Below are 18,112 nucleotides of genomic sequence, written 5' to 3'. Positions count from 1 at the left end.
GATGGCTGTTTTACCCAAATAATACTAAATTTGTAACACAGTAAATGTATAATCATAAATTCATGGTGGATAATGAGGTTGTTGTTTTTTTAAATGAGACAACTGATAAAGAAGTACTTATAAAAAATGTATTGATACAACAAACTCACGCATTGACTACTGCAACTCTCTTCTGGCAGGCCTCCCTGCATGCTCATTCAAACCTCTTCAGATGATCCAGAATGCAGCAGCACGTCTGGTCTTCAACCAGCCCAAAAGAGCACATGTCACCCCGCTGCTAATTTCTCTTCACTGGCTTCCAGTGGCAGTGAGTGAATTCAAAGCACTTCTCTTGGCCTACAAAACAGTCACAAGAACTGCACCAGCCTACCTGGAATCCCTGATGCAGGTCTACTCTCCTTCTCGCCCACTACGCTCTGCATGCGAAAGACGCCTGGTGCTTCCAGCCCAGCACGGCTCTAAATCTAGCCAGACTCTTCTCTTCTGTTGTTCCCAAATGGTGGAACAAACTTCCAAACTCTGTGCGTTCTGCTGAGTCCCTTTCTACTTTTAAGAGACAATTGAAAACTCATTTGTTCCGAGAACACCTCGGCACTTAACCTGACTCTTCTCCGCTTTGCCCTTTGGGGTAAATTAAGTCAGAAGGTCCAAAACCCAGCACCTAATGATTATCTAGCACTGACAAAGTTGTGTGATGTTGTATGTTGACTGTCATTGTAAGTAGTGATACTGAGATTGTTGAATCTCAGATGCTGAGATTGCTACTGGTTATTACTTTGGTTTCAAAAAAAAAAAAAACTTCTAGTGGCACTTCTTCTGCCACTAGACGGCAATACCTGTGACCAATCACACCTGAAGCACTTTTTGACTTACTAAGGGTTTTTTCCTTAAGTCTAAATTCTTGCTTGTGTTGTACGTCGCTTTGGATAAAAGCGTCTGCTAAATGAAATTGTAGAATTGTAGAATTATAGAATTGTAGAACAAACAAAATGTGTCTATTTAAAACTATGTACAATAAAAAAAAATGTATGTATCTCCCCACTACATCAGCTGAACCCAAAAATAACAAAGGGGGATTATCAACTAAATAAATATCTTAAAAAAAGTAATAATAATTACACTAAATAAAAAAAAAAAAAAATAAATAAATATATGGGTAGTAGCCTCCATTAACAGACCACCCACATGCAGGTTACAGGTGAGCTGCCACTGTATGAGGCTTTTCTTTCCTGGCACACTGTGGCAATATACGCATTCATGAGCAGGTTCTAGTATATCTTGCATTGTGTTATATAGACTCCTGAATAATATTTTTTTTTTAAATTTTTTTTATTTTTGGTTGTTGTTCACCTTTAAGGCAGAATTTATGTGAAGCTGTTGTATTGGATAGCATTCGATTGTAGGTGTAGCTAATTGAATGATCATGCAGCTTCCATCCTCACATACACTGAGGTCAAATTTCAGTACTTACAGTCACTAGACTAGAAGAAAAGCAGACTAGAAGAAAAAAAAAACATTGGTCCAAGATGTTTGTTTAAAAAAATTGAGAATTTCTGTGTCATTCAAATGTATATTATATATATATATATATATATATATATATATATATATATATATATATATATATATATATATATATAAAATGTATATTTTATATATATAGTGTGATTGATGTGCACTTAAAACAGCTTGTTGTGTTAACTTCATCACATGTTGCTAACAGTGTATGACTTTAAGACTTTAATCCTTTTTTCTCAGAGTAAAATAACAATGAATTTTTGGTCTAAGTTCTCATCTTTTCAATAATTCTAATATCACTCGTGATTTTACCCTTATATATGTAATTCATAATGATGATTTGAACTATCTTATTAGTTTTTTTATTGTATGGAGAAATTCTTTATCTATAAAAAAAAATTGGTTCACACCCCCCTTTCAATCTTAACTGGATGGATTTAAACTTTACTCTCTTGCTTTTACAAATTACAAAAAAAGAAAGATTTTTAGACTATTACAAAATTGCATCTGCTGAAACCCTGTGATGTGATCTGAGTGTGGGTTTTTGTTTGTTTGTGTGTTTGCTTCTGTCAGTGTCCATTATTTATTTTTAATTAATGAATTAATTAATTATCTATTAGTTAGCCAGCAATGCAATTTGCAAAAGCTTCTATTAAGCTTCAACATAATATTTATAATATCTTCATGACTGGACTTATTCCCCTATCACGTTAAAAACACGGATAAAAATAGCTAACGTTATCGAACTGTTAAGAAGCTAACTTTACACTGACAGGTTTCATTTGGAAACTAAGGCTTGGTAGCATTTACTATAAAGTGGTTCACCTTAAATTATAAAACTCCAACGTTTGTTTGTCACCAATTTTAAGTAAATCTCACCTTATCAAAAAAAGTTTCATTTCCAGTGTATAGAGGTTAAGAGTGATTCTGGTCTGTTAGCATGGTAACAGTAGCTTACCTTGTAGAGTATCTTCTAAGAACCAAGTGTTCTTCATAAATATATGATCATAAAAATTACATTATCATGTCTGTTTGATATTACAGTTGGGCATGACATCTTCGGTAAATAATAAGTTCACAACGCTGAACGGTCCACGCAGAGCCCTCGGTTCACTCCGGTGGACTGTTTTTTTTTTCAAAGATGAAGGATCATGGACAGCCTCAATAGTTCCCGGAAGTAGCATTAATTGCTATCAGCGCAATGGAGTTACAGCAGGAAGAGCATTTGGGATGGGCTTTAACATGGTAAGACGTCTAAAGAATCTTTTTTCATATTATTAGCATATCTTAGCTAAATTAACATGTGCATTAAAGCATGATATTGGATTATCTGCTGCTAAATTAGTAGATTTACGAAGCAATAATAGACATGCTATCGGAGTAAGCTAAAGTTAGTACACTGTGCTGTAAATACTGAACACATTTCGTTAGCCGCTAACAGTCTGTTAATTTAAAATGTCCTGCTTTTGAGTTGTTTCATCTAAGATTGGGGAGTTAAAGGGGAGAAAAGGCTTGCATGATTTATGTTACAGCTCAGTGTGAATTACATGTCAGCTTTGTTAAAAATAACAAGGTACTTGATAGCAGAGTGGTATTTTATGGTAAATAAGTATTGATATGGATTAAGAGTGCATATTTGAGACTAATAAATAATGTAAAAACATTAATGTAAATAGAAATGTAATTTAAGGGTGAATGTTTTTAGCTTTGTGATTCTGTTGACTCCATTTTTCTTTATGTTACAGCTCAGCTGATTTTCCATTGATGGCAAAGGGAGGAAGGCTGAAAGACCTGAATGAGATCACAGGGTAAATAATTTAGAAAAATGAAACATACTAGGCTTAATGGGGAATTATTCTAAACACTGACATTGTTACACTATTGTATTATATTATTTTTTATGATGGTGTTATATATGTAATCCGGTTTTGTATATTGGTAACTTACAATAGGAGCACTGGGTGCTGGAGGAACTATTTGGAAGCGGGTTGTAAAAACGCATGAGGCTCTAGTTTAATGTAGTTCATTAACGTATAAATCCAGTAGAGGGCAATATTACACATCCTAATAAAGGCTCTCCTCTGGAGCGCAGATCTGACTAATACATGCATTCACATACAGTGGTTTACACTTTGTATTAAAATCACTCTTTTATATTAACAGTAGTGTGACGACATACAACAATGAAGTAGCTTGGACCTTTTTAATCAAAGGAAAAAGCTTGGACACAGGGACAGGCAAGCTGACAGAGGATCAAAGTCTGATAAATAATTTAAAAAGGATCAATAATTGTAGGCCTATCATATGAAACACTATAGACAAATGCTGAGGTTAGCACAGAAAAAGCGAATTTCCAAGCAAGTAATTCACTATGAGAAGTGCAAACATAACCCAACTAACAAACTGAAGTTGGGGAATGAACACACCTCATCTCCCAAAGCGCTTTCCCACCCAGGCCTATAAAGGTATGCCTAACCCTCTCTCCATACCTTTTCTTCTGTCCTTTCCTCCCTCCCTCTTTTAGCAAAAGAGCTTCACAGGATTCAGTGGAGCCTGGAGACTCCTGCACTAAGACAGCACCCTCATCCTCAAAATCAGCTCCCTGTCTTCTGCAAGCCTTTCCCTGTTTCTTATTTTTAATAAACCATATACAATGTCTCTCAATGGTGTGCTCTTTGTTTGGGTAAAATGTTCTAATGCAGTTTTTGAAAATGATAACCTCATGTTTTTTGTAGTTGTAATCTGTGGTAAGTGTAAGACTTAATCTGCTGGCATTACTCTATTACTATATTACAACATTTTCCTCATCTGCGTGTCAGCGCGCCTTTCTCTATTTGCCTGGATCGTCCCTTGCAGCACAGCAAAACACGGTGGAGACTATCTGAGAGGACACCACAAAAGAAGGACATATACCAACTGCTTGATGTTTCTGTGTTTATTAGATATTAATGAAATTAATTAATTGCAGTAAGTCATTAGAAAGACAAAAATAAATGAAATACATATATATATATAAGCAATAAACAGCAACCTGCTCCTTTACCATGGTAAGTCTAAAATATGTCAGCATAATCATATATGTCATATCCACATCACTCATATTTATACTATGTAATTATACATTTCATATATAAAAGTACTATACTATATGTATGTATTTAAATATATTTTAAGTTTATATATCTTCTGTTTTACCGGCTGACCGGTGCTGTGGCCGTAAGGTGGTTGTAGCCTATCGGGGCAGCAACACCCGAACCTGCTGGTGGACACCGGCGGTAAGGGATGCCGTCAAGCTGTAGAAGGAGTCCTATCGGGCCTTCTTAGCCTGTGGGACTCCGGAGGCAGCAGACAGGTACCGACAGGCCAAGCGGAATGCAGCAACAGCGGTTGCCAAGGCGAAAACCCGGGCATGGGAGGGATTCAGTGAGGCCATGGAGAACGACTTCCGGACGGCTTTGAAGAGGTTCTGGACCACCATCCGGCGTCTCAGGAGGGGGAAGCAGTGCTCTGTCAACACTGTGTATGGTGGGGACAGGGCGCTGCTGATCCCGACTCGGGACATTGTAGATCGGTGGAAGGAATACTTCGAAGACCTCCTCAATCCCATCGAAACGCCTTCCGGTGAGGAAGCAGGGCCTGGGGACTCGGGGGTGGGCTCCTCCATCTCTGGGGCTGAGGTTGCTGAGGTGGTCAAAATGAGAATCAGCACCTCCAAATCCAAGGCCATGGTTCTCAGCTGGAAAAGGGTTGAGTGCCCCCTCCAGATCGGGGACAAGATCCTGCCCCAAGTGGAGGAGTTTAAGTACCTCGGGGTCTTGTTCACGAGTGAGGGAAGGATGGAGCGGGAGATCGACAGGCGGATCGGTGCAGCGTCTGCAGTAATGCAGACTCTGCACCGGTCTGTCTTGGGGAAGAGGGAGCTGACCCGAAAGGCAAAGCTCTCGATTTACCAGTCGATCTTCGTTCCTACCCTCACCTATGGTCACGAGCTTTGGGTAGTGACTGAAAGAACAAGATCGCGGGTACAAGCGGCCAATATGAGCTTTCTCCGTAGGGTGGCTGGGCTCTCCCTTAGAGATAGGATGAGAAGCTCGGTCATCCGGGAGGGGCTTGGAGTAGAGCCGCTGCTCCTCCGCTTTGAGAAGAGCCAGATGAGGTGGCTTGGGAATCTAATTAGGATGCCTCCCGGACGCCTCCCTGGTGAGGTGTTCAGGGCACGTCCCACGGGTAGGAGACCCCAGGGAAGACCCAGGACATGCTGGAGAGACTATGTCTCACAGCTGGCCTGGGAACGCCTCAGGATCCCCCGGGAAGAGCTGGACGAAGAGGCCGGGGAGAGGGAAGAATGTTATCACGAGATGAAAGTCGCGTAACATCCTGAGAGAAGTCACATAATATCACTCACTGGAAACGCAGTTATCTTGGAGTTGTGTTCTGTTGAAATTTCGAAAAAATCGCTTAAGTTTTGCACAAATCTGTAATGGAAACCCACCTACTGTCTATTGCAAGATGGGTGTAGCCTACATATAACTGGAAATAAAATATCACCAAAAACTATTTCAAAATTCTTCCTCAGTGAGTCATTATGCTCCTGATTCCAATTGCATTACAGCAGATGTGCCCTTTAAAAGATCATCGCCTCTCTCTTTTATTAACATGTCATTCAGAGAGAAAAATACAGAGCGGCTGAGAGATAAAGGGATGTGACAAGCATTTGAGAATTTTGCTCCTGCCCTTTACAGACTCTGTGCACGCCGCTTTACAAAAATGTGTTACATGCAGAGGCAGAAAAATATGACCTGTACGAAGAATGTACACCCAAAAACACAGAAATATAAGCATTTTACACAATGCACAAGTGCACAGAGAAAGGATGCTGTACTTACTTGTAATACACCTGCTGTATTTTTGCACTATTAAATATTTGAAACGATCTGTAAGCTATTCTCAGAGAAATCGATACGTGTGAAGCAGGTTTGGTGAAAAAGACTTTATGTGGAAGGGGCAGCTGGGGTTGAATAAGCTGATTCAATAGGCAGCGATTTTCATGGTGCTTAAAGGCTTTTCTCATGACGCCTTGCTGTGTCCATCTATTTACAAAGTCAACTAAAGCTTCAGCACTTGAGTACGAGTTTGTTGAAAGGCTTCAGTGAAGGTAAGCAGAAGCTTTTGTTCGAGAAATATGCTGAGAATGAGAGGAGCGTTGCAATAAGTGAGCTTTTTGCTGCCCCACAGCACACACCAGCATCTCACCAGGAGACAGCTGATTGATGGCAAAACCTAGATGAGTGTTCGTTAACCTTCAAGTAAGCGTCCTTTTTGTCTCAATTCCATCACAGAGCTGCTGGTGTTGTTGCTGTTCCCACTGGTCACCAACAGAGGTCAATAACTATCTGTCAAAAGATACTCGACTCTTTGCGCCTTCATAATGACTCTCTGACCATGATTGTTTTTTCTTCAGACATCGTGTGGATCAATGATCGCTGTCTGATCAGTAATATAATAGCACTCACAAGACAAGAGAAGACCATCAATAATAATGACACAAGGAAAAACATAACGAGGACCTCTTTTATTTTGTAAATGCATAAGCCAGGTAATAATTCATACACTGTAGCTTGTCCTACTCTGTCTGCTGCAGGTACATATCTATGCTTGTGCAGTAACAGGCTAATTTACTGTATAACTGTCCAGATGCACTGTGGAAATTTTTGCAGAAGCCCCCAGCAGCTGCTGAAGAGGGGCCTTCTAATCTGCCATCTACACCACTCTCTGAAGCATCTAAATTTAGCCAGTTATTTGTGGTGTCTGATAAACTGCTATTTTATCATTATTGTTGTTGTTATTGTTGTTATTACTTAATATTACAATTAAACCTTGTTACTAATTAAATGCAGGTCAAATTAATTAAAGTTCATTTGTACAGTGCCAGCTTTATATCGAGTAGAATGACATAACAGACTTGATGCAGTGGTGTAACAGCATGGATATACTATATGTTTGAATCTAGCTGCAGGTCAGGATACGCCCACCAACAGCATCACTACATCCAGAACACCACCGAGCTCCAGTGGCACACAGCCTGAAGCCAGTGGGCTCCGTTAATTGTATGTTACTGTGGGAATTGTCCACAGTACATCAAATCAACCGCACTCCTTATATTATGTCATTACCAGCATCATTTCAACCTGATGTCGGCCTTCTTTGTATCATGCGGATGTGTCAGGTGCCACCCAGCCATCTAACAATATGTAAACAACGACCCATTCTGGTTGCCACATTATCAGCTCAGGCAGTCTAGTGGCGTATCATGTGAACACGAAAGGTGGCTTTTGGCATCAGGATCTTACGCTGAAGCACTACAAAAGCAGTGGAGTTTTGATGACTTTGCAATGAGAACGGGCTGTGATTGGCATGAATAGCTGCTGTCTCTGAAAATGATCTTTAATTGACAAGAGTCTCCCTTCACGGGCTAGATCTTCTAACGCCTAAAAACAGAGTCACATGCAGAAATTTAGTGTTTTCTCAGACCACTTGAAATTACAATATGATTAATGGTTATTATGGGATTTGTTTAATGAATGTTGCCTAAATTAAACAGGCTACTCAAGCCTAAAACAAATGAGATGTGACGTGCTAAATAATAAAATTAGATCAGGCTGGTAAGCAGATTTTGTGACAGAGCTGGGCTTGTTCTTTCCCTGTTTGCGGTCCTATGCTTAGATAAGATAACCAGCTGCTGGCTCTTCATATGGCGCACAGATATTAGTGGTATCCATCTTCTCATGCAAGTCTTGGCAAGAAAGCGAATGAGTAAATTTCTCAAAATGTCAAACTACTTCTTTAATATAAAAGTTGGTTTAAAAGCAAAGTGTGCCAGAGATTCTTAAAATGTCTTGCTAACATGAGTTATGATATCCTTGCACCATCAGCTTCTTTTGATATTTTATTGTACAAAAGTGGCATTATGTAAACTTTTCACCATGCGTGCGTGCGCACCGCGGCCCTTCCCCCAGCCCCTCCAGACTTATACTATCCTCCATCTCTCGTCTCTCCAGCCTGACTCAGCCCTGCTGCTCTCCTCGGCCCACTTTCCACACAGCCTCCGTGTGTAATCTCATTATCGACTTGCCAGTGGAAAAGGGATTTATTTAATGTTTGAGGAACAAACCACCAGACGCTTAAAAACACTGTCTGCGGGGTTTCCGGGTGTTGTCTTTTTTTTTTTTTTCATATTGTTTCCCTAAACCATTTCAAGCCAAAAGCTAAGCCTGTTTGACTCCCATCACTTCCAGATCCAATGCCTCTGCGGCTGCCAGCAGCATTACAGGCAGACGGATAAAACCTGGAGGAAGAAATATTAAGTGATTAACTCGTCGACACTTTATTCCCCTTCGGAGTACCTGCCAACGACTCCCATGATGCCGCTGTCTGCTCTCCTCTGAGGTTTTTAGCATTCATTTCACATTAGAGGAGTGAAATGACAGGCAGCCTCCTATGCAAACCTGTCCTCCAGGTTAAAGGACGACAAAATGAATTGAAAGTTCCACTAGAGTGTTGGTTGATCACTGGGAGTCATTGGGTGAAAGGTCTGGTTGTTTCCAGACATGAGCGCTGGATTCCAGTCTCAGCCGGATCTGCAGCAAAGCAGATCACTGCAGAGAAGCCTTGACTAAGGGGATTTTAAGGAGAGGCACTGCACAGATATCTTATCCCTCTGCTTTTAAACTGGAGGCCTAATTGGCCCGTCTGTGTTTTCAAACATACGTTTGTGGATTCGACATGTTGTTACAGTTGGAGGAAAAGTGCACTTTTGCTTTTTAAAGTAAGAACATTTAATAAAGATACAGTCGATAAACTGGTCAGATAGGTTGCAACACTTTCCAGAGAAATCTTCAAGGGAAGTGATGTGTTTTATACAGCAGATAAAAACAGGTGTATGAGCAGTAACATCTGTTGAACGAAACAGGACAGTAAATCAATAGAACAAGACATCATTGTGCATTTAATGGACAGGCATTTCATTAAAGACAACATTAGAGATAAAAAGAGCACCCCGTATGTTCTTTTTGAATTTAGCCCAAACCATAAGTGTATAATTAAATGCACCCTAACAGAACTGCAAGAGTGATTAAAAAAAGTAGTATGTCTGCTACCCCACAGAAGCAAAATACCTTAACTTGCCAGTAAAACTGAGAAAAATGACTTTCAGGATGTTTTGGTATCCCGTAAGCATTGTATTGGAATTGTGACTATGCAGCTTCTGGAGTCCTAAAGGTTTTTTTTTTTTAATATTGCACACAGAAGTTGATTATTCTGATGGGACTTTTTTTTCTTGTTCCCAAATGACAGTTAACTTGTCTCCACAAGTTCATAGGCTGACTCGTTCCCACAAGTCAATAGCTATCTTGCTCCCACGAGATAATAAATATCTTGTTCCCACATGATAGCAACTTGTTCCCACAAAATAAAAAATATATTGATCCTTCAAGATAAGAAATATCTTGTTTCCACAAAATGGTGACTTACCACAAGATGACAACTTGTTCCCGCAAAATAATGAATATCTTGTTCCCACGAGATAATAAACATCTTTTTCCCACAAGATAATGATTATCTTGTCTTGCGGAATCAAGTCATGTAACATAAAACTATCCACTTGACGGATTGTGAATTAAAATAAATCAGTTAATTGGTAGGGTTTTAGAAACCACTTTACTTTGATTGTCTTTTGATGGCACATTACCAACTCAAATCAATAGCACCAAATTGGGTAAAGTCATATTTGTACTGAATTAAAACAAAACCTTACTCAAAATTGCAACACACACACACACACACACACAAAATGTTAACTTTATGTAGGTGATCGAAGCAGAAGAGCAACAAAATAGCCAGAGTACCTTAAGTAAAGTTAAGAGTTTTTGCCTTGTTTCTCTAAAGCTAACTTAACATCTATAGCCTTTGCATGGCAGAATTCTTCTTTTGTTTATGGCCTGTATTTCTTAAGGAGTTCTATGTCACTATTACAATGCAAAATGAAACTTTCCCTCCCCTGAAATGAAGGAATAACATGCTTTGACTAAAAGTTTTTTTTGTCTCCGCAGAGCCAAGAAGCCATCTGCAGTCAGTGAAATGGATTAACATGGATTAACGGTTCCCTGCATGATTGTGTGTCAAAGTCTCTGCTGTGATTTGGAATGTGTCACCAAAGGCTCGCCAGGAAAAAAAAGAATTACCAGCTGCTGACAATAACAAAGTGTCCTACAGTCAAACAGCTCCTCTGCAATCTGAATCATGTAATCTCTTAATGATGCTTTTAAATATTCCTTATATATTCTTCACTCTAGTCTGCAGTAAAGGACATTTTAATGACAGAGCATCTGTAGAAATGGCTTCACTGCTGCACTGCTGTCATAAACTGGGATCTTTAAAATAAGATGGGGCAATTCTTGTTACAAGAAAATGGCATCTGCACTTTAATTCTGGGTAACCTGGAGGAGATTTTATATTAGAAATAGAATTTCCTTCATATCAGAACAATGTGGTTGGACCGAATGTACTGTAAAATCTAACAGAGCGGCACCATGTGATGAGTTCTTTGTCATTCCCCGATGAAAGCTCTGCATGGCCCAAACATGTTGGCTTAATTATATCTTTTCCACCATAATAAAGCTTTTTATCATTAGAGAAGTGCCTTTGTTTAGCCCTTTTCTCAACTATTTTCACATTTTTTTAACCAAAGAGCATCTTCTTATTGCTTTGTTGTTTCACCTGCCTAGATAAGGATTTTGTGTGCATTGTTTGTCAAAGCACTTTGTAAACTGTGTTTTTAAAGGCGCTATTTAAATAAAGTTTTTATTATTATTATGTTTAATGAAGTAAATCAAATGTAATTTCTAATTCAAATGCAGAAAACAATGACATTTTTAAAAAGATGCCTTTTTTGCTCCTCGAGGACAGAACAGCCCCCTACATTTGTAACAGCAGCTGTGTTAGATATTCAACTGTACTAATATTGAATATTGCATAAAGGTTGATTTGCATATGAGCTGAGGTAATGTTTGACCTCTGAAGACTGTATTTCATTTCAGCTGTTGACTGAATTTTGAGTCGACTTGTTCCAGTTTCACTGATTATGCAGCAGAGGGCACTCCTGCCAAAGCTGTGAAGATGAATAGACTGACTTCACACAGGGCACGCAGGAGCAGTAGTGTTGTATTCAAGAACAAGACCAGTTTTTGCAGGTCTTCCTCTTATCTCATATTTGACCATATATCTTAGACAAAGAAGATTTTACTTCCAAACCTTGGGGATATCATTAAACTGTTTGTGCCAAAAAAGGAGTCTTGAATAAAAGTGGATGAATCAATTTCAGCGTCTTTGTGTTTGTTTGTATTTGTTTGCTCATAGAAAACAAAAGAAAACTCACATAAAAGTCACCTCCGCATTGCTTTTAGATAATTTAAGACATTTCTTAAGTTAGATAGATACATACACACATATATACAGTATGGCAGTGAGAAAGATGCATGAAGAGGAATATTCGTTTGTTGTCTGTGGCTGTTTTAATGGGAATGTGGATCTGTACCTGTAGTCTGCATTTTATCCTAAGTGTGTCCTGCAGTGTGGGACTCACACTGCTATTGGTCTTGACTTAATCTTGGTCTCAATACACTCTGGTCTTAATCATGATTTACTCTCAGTTTAGGTGGTCTTGACTGCAACACCTCTTAATAATACACCTTTGGTTTTATTTCATGAAATAAGGTCTGCTGTTGATCATTTTATGTGTTCTTAAATACACTTGTGGTTGCTTTTCTTCATATACATTCATTCACTTCATTTTTTTCCTCAAAACAAAACTCTAAACTGACCATTTGATGAGCCCCTCAAGCTCACAATCTATAATTTATCTCACAGATTTTGGATTTATTAGACATTTGACTTATAAAGCTAATACAGGGCATATTGTTAATTCCCTCAACCATAAACTTTCTTTATGTCCTTGCTTTTTTAGGATTAAGAAGATTTGGAATGGGAAAACTCTCCAAGCACTCATTATTATTATGATCATCATGGACAGAAGTTCAAGTCAAAGAACTTCAGAAGTTTTGTTCTTAAACAGAAACGTGCATTTGTCACATCCATCAGGAAGGAGATGGTTCTGCTCAGGAAGGTGTGTAGTAGGTCTGTTTTTCCATTTACAGACCACAGATATATCGACATGGTTTGAAATAATAATAATCAGAAATAATTTTTAAAAAAAACAACAGAACTGGCTCTGAACTCTGAAATATTCACTTAACAGTAACAATTCATTGTGGTGAAAATCCTTTATAAGGAAGACTCAACATCATGTGACAGGAAATGAGTGCAAGATTTGAAACTATGAATCTTCCTTTGACTTTCTTGGTCTTCTGCAAACTTTACATCAATTCAGTGTGATGAGCAACTTTTGTGCAGGCGAGTCCATTTTACTGTAATAATATAACACATGGTGGGATTATGCCACACGAGATTATGTTTAGGCAACAAAAGCACATGGCAACCAATGCCACAACATCAAAAAACACACATGCTGGTACGGAAGGTTATGATTAGGGGAAGGAGGCACATGGTAAGGTGTCGAAAAAAAAGCATCACATTCAGACAGGAAGCAAACACCGAACTCCTGTATGAATGTCCGAGGTTTGTTAGACCCATCCACTGCCCCCCCAGCCTATAAGTGCCCTCATGCTCCTTATGTTATGTTGTTACTGGCAGTGTTTCAACCGGACGCTGTTATGTGGAGTTTCATACGCATGCTACAGCTTCAATCTGTATATCTGTATACGAGACACCGCCCACTGGCAATTAAGGCTGACGTGGAAGGTGCTATCTGGTGGCATATAATAACACCATGAATGTGTCTCTCTGGCCACATTCTCAGTTTACACTGTCCAGTGGCATATCATGAAAAGGTGTTTTTTAGTGTCAAGATCTTACGCCAAAATCACTGCAAAAGTAGCTGAATTACAGGATAGGGGTGTTTTTACAGAAATTGTTTACTTGCCTTTATGTTATTTAACTTAAGACAGCTCTTCAAGACAAACGCTGTTCCATGTGGTTAAATTGATGACCCACTTTTTTGTTATGGTCCAATGTGTAGCTCTTATGGTTGGGTCCATTATTGGTATATATTTTACATAAAATGCCCTAAGAACTTATGATATCAGTGTTTGTGGATAAAAAAACATATTGTCACTCAAGCAGTTCCATATTCTAGGAGGGGGTGAAGGTGAATAGCCTCTCCCCGTGTGCCTTATTGTCAGAGGGGCATGGCAACTGATCTGCATCCGCCTTGAGAGCCAGAAACAATTCATGCACAAAGATTCTGTAATGTGAAGCAGAGACAGGCTGGTAGTGGAAGGGGGTCCTTTATATTTTGTCGGGGTGGATGTGCATTAAGGCAGACTAAGAGAGCACTTAACAATGCTGAGGGGGGCTGGTCTGAGCGAGGGCGCAAAGCTGTCTCTGAATCAGAGCACACAAGCAGAAGAAGTGGCATTTCAGCTCCCTAATGCCAAGACTTGTACTGCTTTTTTGTGAGATGGATGACATAAAATAATCTGTATTGAACAGGACCCATATGGTCGTGGGCATTTAGGGTGGAGGCACACAGCCGCATAGGTTTTAATCCCTGGCTTTTCCTGTGGACAAACACAACCCTGGCCCTGCTCGAGGTGCTGCTGGCCGAGCCTCTCCAGCCTGGTCCATGACAGACAGCTCGGCTCATCCCCATGTGAGTGTCTGCTGCCCGTATCGACTCCCCTCCAACGCATAATTCCATTAATCAGTTCAATTTCCCTGTGGGCAGTGGTTTATTTCCGTCATCAAATGCCTGATGAAATCTTTAGACGCTGCGTATTAGGGAACAATCCCTACAAATAGCTGATAGTGTTAACCAGTCACAAGCTGCGCCGAGGCATCGCTCAGCTCTAATTTGAAAGGGAGTGAGGTGATAATGCGATGTGTCATCCTTTTGTGGGCGTGCATTAATGGCGCCAGCCAAGATGGCAATTGATGGCAAATCAACTTCTTCCAGCGGGAAGGCAACAGAGGAGGGAGGGGGGCTCGGGGTGGGGGAGAGCGAAAGAACATTGACTGGCAAACTGCAGAGCCACAGCGGCCTTTAATCCATTACTACTCCTGATGGGGAATGTTCGCTGCATCTCAGCCGTAGATAGGATGTGCATTTCAGTCTCTCTCTACTCGCTCTCTGTCTCTGGCTCAGCTGCCTTTTACTACAAGGGTTGATTGGTTTGATGTGTGGTATCCAGGATTAATGTTCTGAATTCATTCTTATCTTGCTCATTTGTTTTACTGAGATGAGTAAAGACTGGAAATCATGTTGACGATGTGATGTGTATCATATGATTATTCAATTTAAACTGGAAAATTAAAAACTAAAAAAAGTGTTTCATTTTTTTATCAGGATGTGTAGGCTTTTTTTTTTATTTTTCCATATTTTTGGCTTTTTCTTGTAAAGATGAAGGTAACGAAAAACAATGAAAGCGAGGTCTAATTCTGTTTTTTGGTAAGTTGTTTTGTAGCCTACTGTTGCGTGCACTTACCTAGCTAAAGCACACACATTCAAAGGGAGAAACCAACACGTTCTCATCCCAAGTCATCACATGTTGCCACTTTTCAGTGTGCAGGCGTTTGCTGTCGACGTTCCAGGATGCTGCTACCAAAGCATATGGTGGGATTGTGCTGCATGTGGTTGTGTTTAAGCAATGCAGGCACATGGCAACCAATGCCAGGACATCAACAAATGGCCCACATTGCATCAACATCACCCCTCAGTCACTCAATATCAATGACCTGCTGTAGTATAGTAGGGTGATAACTGGTCACAGTGAGGTTCCTGTAGACTGCTGAGCTGAAAAGAGGCCTCATTTTACTAAATGACAACAAAAATTACCTGTCCTCTGTTGGTTTTTCAAGAGACATTTAAAAACCTAAATTTAGGTTTGTTTATGAGCTGACATCTTTTTAAAACTGGAGGCACAAAAGAGCAAATTTGGGCAACAGCGTGAACATCAGTGGAGCAGCAGAGGCTGATTTATCATAGCTAACCAAGATCAAAATGTCCCCCAGATACTTGTCTCTAAGACTTCCACTTAATAGATTCTTAAACCTTGAAACATTGCCACCCAAACACACATTAGAGGAGATGAAATACTGCGTCCTTGACTTGCGGAACAGCACCTTCACATTAGCTGTAACATTCAGTGTTCAGGAAGCAGTGTTTACCACTTGTACAGCGTCCTGATAAGCAACAATGCAATGTTGTCCTATTTGATCAACGACAGCCCTCTCAGAAGCTTTTTCAAAGAGTTTCTCCTCAGACTGTGGAAGTCAGCAACTGGTGATCTATGAAAGGAGGTTTCTTGTATTTCACTGAGACTAACTGAGGCCAGGATCTTTTCAGCTCCTGGGTACACTATACATTTTGTTGTGTGGGCAGCATATCATTTTAAGTGATTCATATCTCTCCAAAGGCTCCTTATCTCGCAGCCACCCAAACACCCTCAATGGTGTTTTCATCATAACTGCCGGAGCAGCTGCCATCTGTCTGCTCCGTGTATCACCTCTCAGCTGGGTCATCACACAGAGGAAACACAGTGCTGACAGCGCATAGATACCCACAGTCTATATTTGTACAGATTTTTTCACAGTGAGATACACAAGATATCATCCTAGTCTGAATTTTTGATGTAATTTACGTGATTGTTTCCATTTGCCTCCTTAAGTCTTCTATTTGAATGCATTTCAGAGTAAATATTGCACTTTTTACTTCACTACATTTATTTGATAAATTACAGTGTGAGATGTTAAAATTGGCACCACATTTCCATCTAGGACAATAAAATAATTCTCTATAACAAAAATCTAGTTTTATACACATCCACCCATGTACTGTTATGTTCTCATCCTTACTCTACAACATATTACCGCTTTGTCAGTGGACCTCTGCATCCACATATTACATGTTAGTTCCCCCTGCATCTGCCATTTATTTTCCAGGTTGCTGCTTCTGTGATGTTGTCACACAGTAGTGTGTAGTTCTTTAGAATACCTGCAAACCAAAAGATATATCCACTGTTAAAAAAAAAAAAAATACACAGGGGATGATATTTAAATATTTTTAACAATAAATATTTTTAAAAAGCTTACAGGATGCAATTACTTAAAACCAGCCACTTAAAAATGCAAAAATTTAAAAAAAGCCAAAAATGCAATAGAAAAGGGTAAAATTACAATTTAAAATTCTGACTAACAAATGTGCAAATAATTATAAAACAGCTCCCATTCATTGTCTGTGGAGCAGCTCCAGACTTTATACCATCTGACATCACAAGTTTGAGACTTCCTGCTCTGGTTTCTTTCTTTGAGAGAAAGTAGCTCAGTTCATGTGAATATAGTCACTGAAGATTAGTCTTTTAATAAGATGATGTCGCTACATTATCTGGGAGTCTATTATGTTAACAGCATCTCCTTTTTTTAACCTATTGTAATGGTTAAATGTGCTTTTAGTATATTTAATTGTGATTCAGAACTGTTTTGAGGAGCTGGTTTTTCCATTCTGGGAGCCTTTACACTGACGACTGTTTTATTAGCAGATTAAAAAAAAAAGTCTGGGGACAGTCACACTTAATGAATAACAAAAATCATTAAGAATGACAGGTCTATGGCACCAACTCAAAGCAAACTCAGAATAAAAGCCAAAAAAGCAAAAAAAGCAATTCAGTGAATACATTTGTCTACTAAACTAGAAAAAGAAAACAAGATTGTTATATGGAATTGACTTAGTACTATATGATTGTACATGAACACTGAGTTCACTGAGTACTGAGCTCCATATTTTTCAGCTCACATGGCTGAAAATACTTTATGTAGCTGCCAGCAGCCTGATGAAATGAAGCATCATACATCTGTTCTTTGTGATTAGAATTGGACAAGTCCAATCACAGAGAAATGGGACAACACACTCTCAGAGCATCCAGTTATTGGACCTTAATATCTGCATTAATACATACACAGCTTCTTATCACAAAGAGCTGCGCTTCATTCAGCTACCTCCAGCCTTCCTGATGTATACACTAGCACCTTATTTCCCTACGAGAGGTATCTTTATAATAGCCAATTGTTTCTCCATCACAACAAACGCACAAATAAAGGAATCTATGAGTAACCCTATGCACATTTCATCACACAGCTGCACTGAGTGTTCCCACAGTATACCGCCGCTGATAGGCAGGCTTCAGAGATGAAGAATGAAAGTAATATGCACAGGTCCTGCCCTTAATTTGTACATACATTCTTTTGCATTTACACAAAAAGCAGGTGGGGGGTTCTGCTAAGACTCTCCTCTTTTGTAGCGGTACACTGAGAAAGGCAACAGCTGCTCATTTGATGGCGCCTGCACCTTTGTTGACCCCATTTCCGTCTGTGCGGTCGTGGAGACAGTGGAGAAATTAGTTGTATTACCCGCTCCCTACCGCGGCAGGTCTAGCTGTGATTCTGCCCAGATTCTGTCCATTACAGT

This window comes from Plectropomus leopardus, chromosome 13, assembly GCF_008729295.1.
Source record: "Plectropomus leopardus isolate mb chromosome 13, YSFRI_Pleo_2.0, whole genome shotgun sequence".
Lineage (NCBI taxonomy): Eukaryota > Metazoa > Chordata > Actinopteri > Perciformes > Serranidae > Plectropomus > Plectropomus leopardus.
This window is presented reverse-complemented; position numbering follows the sequence as displayed.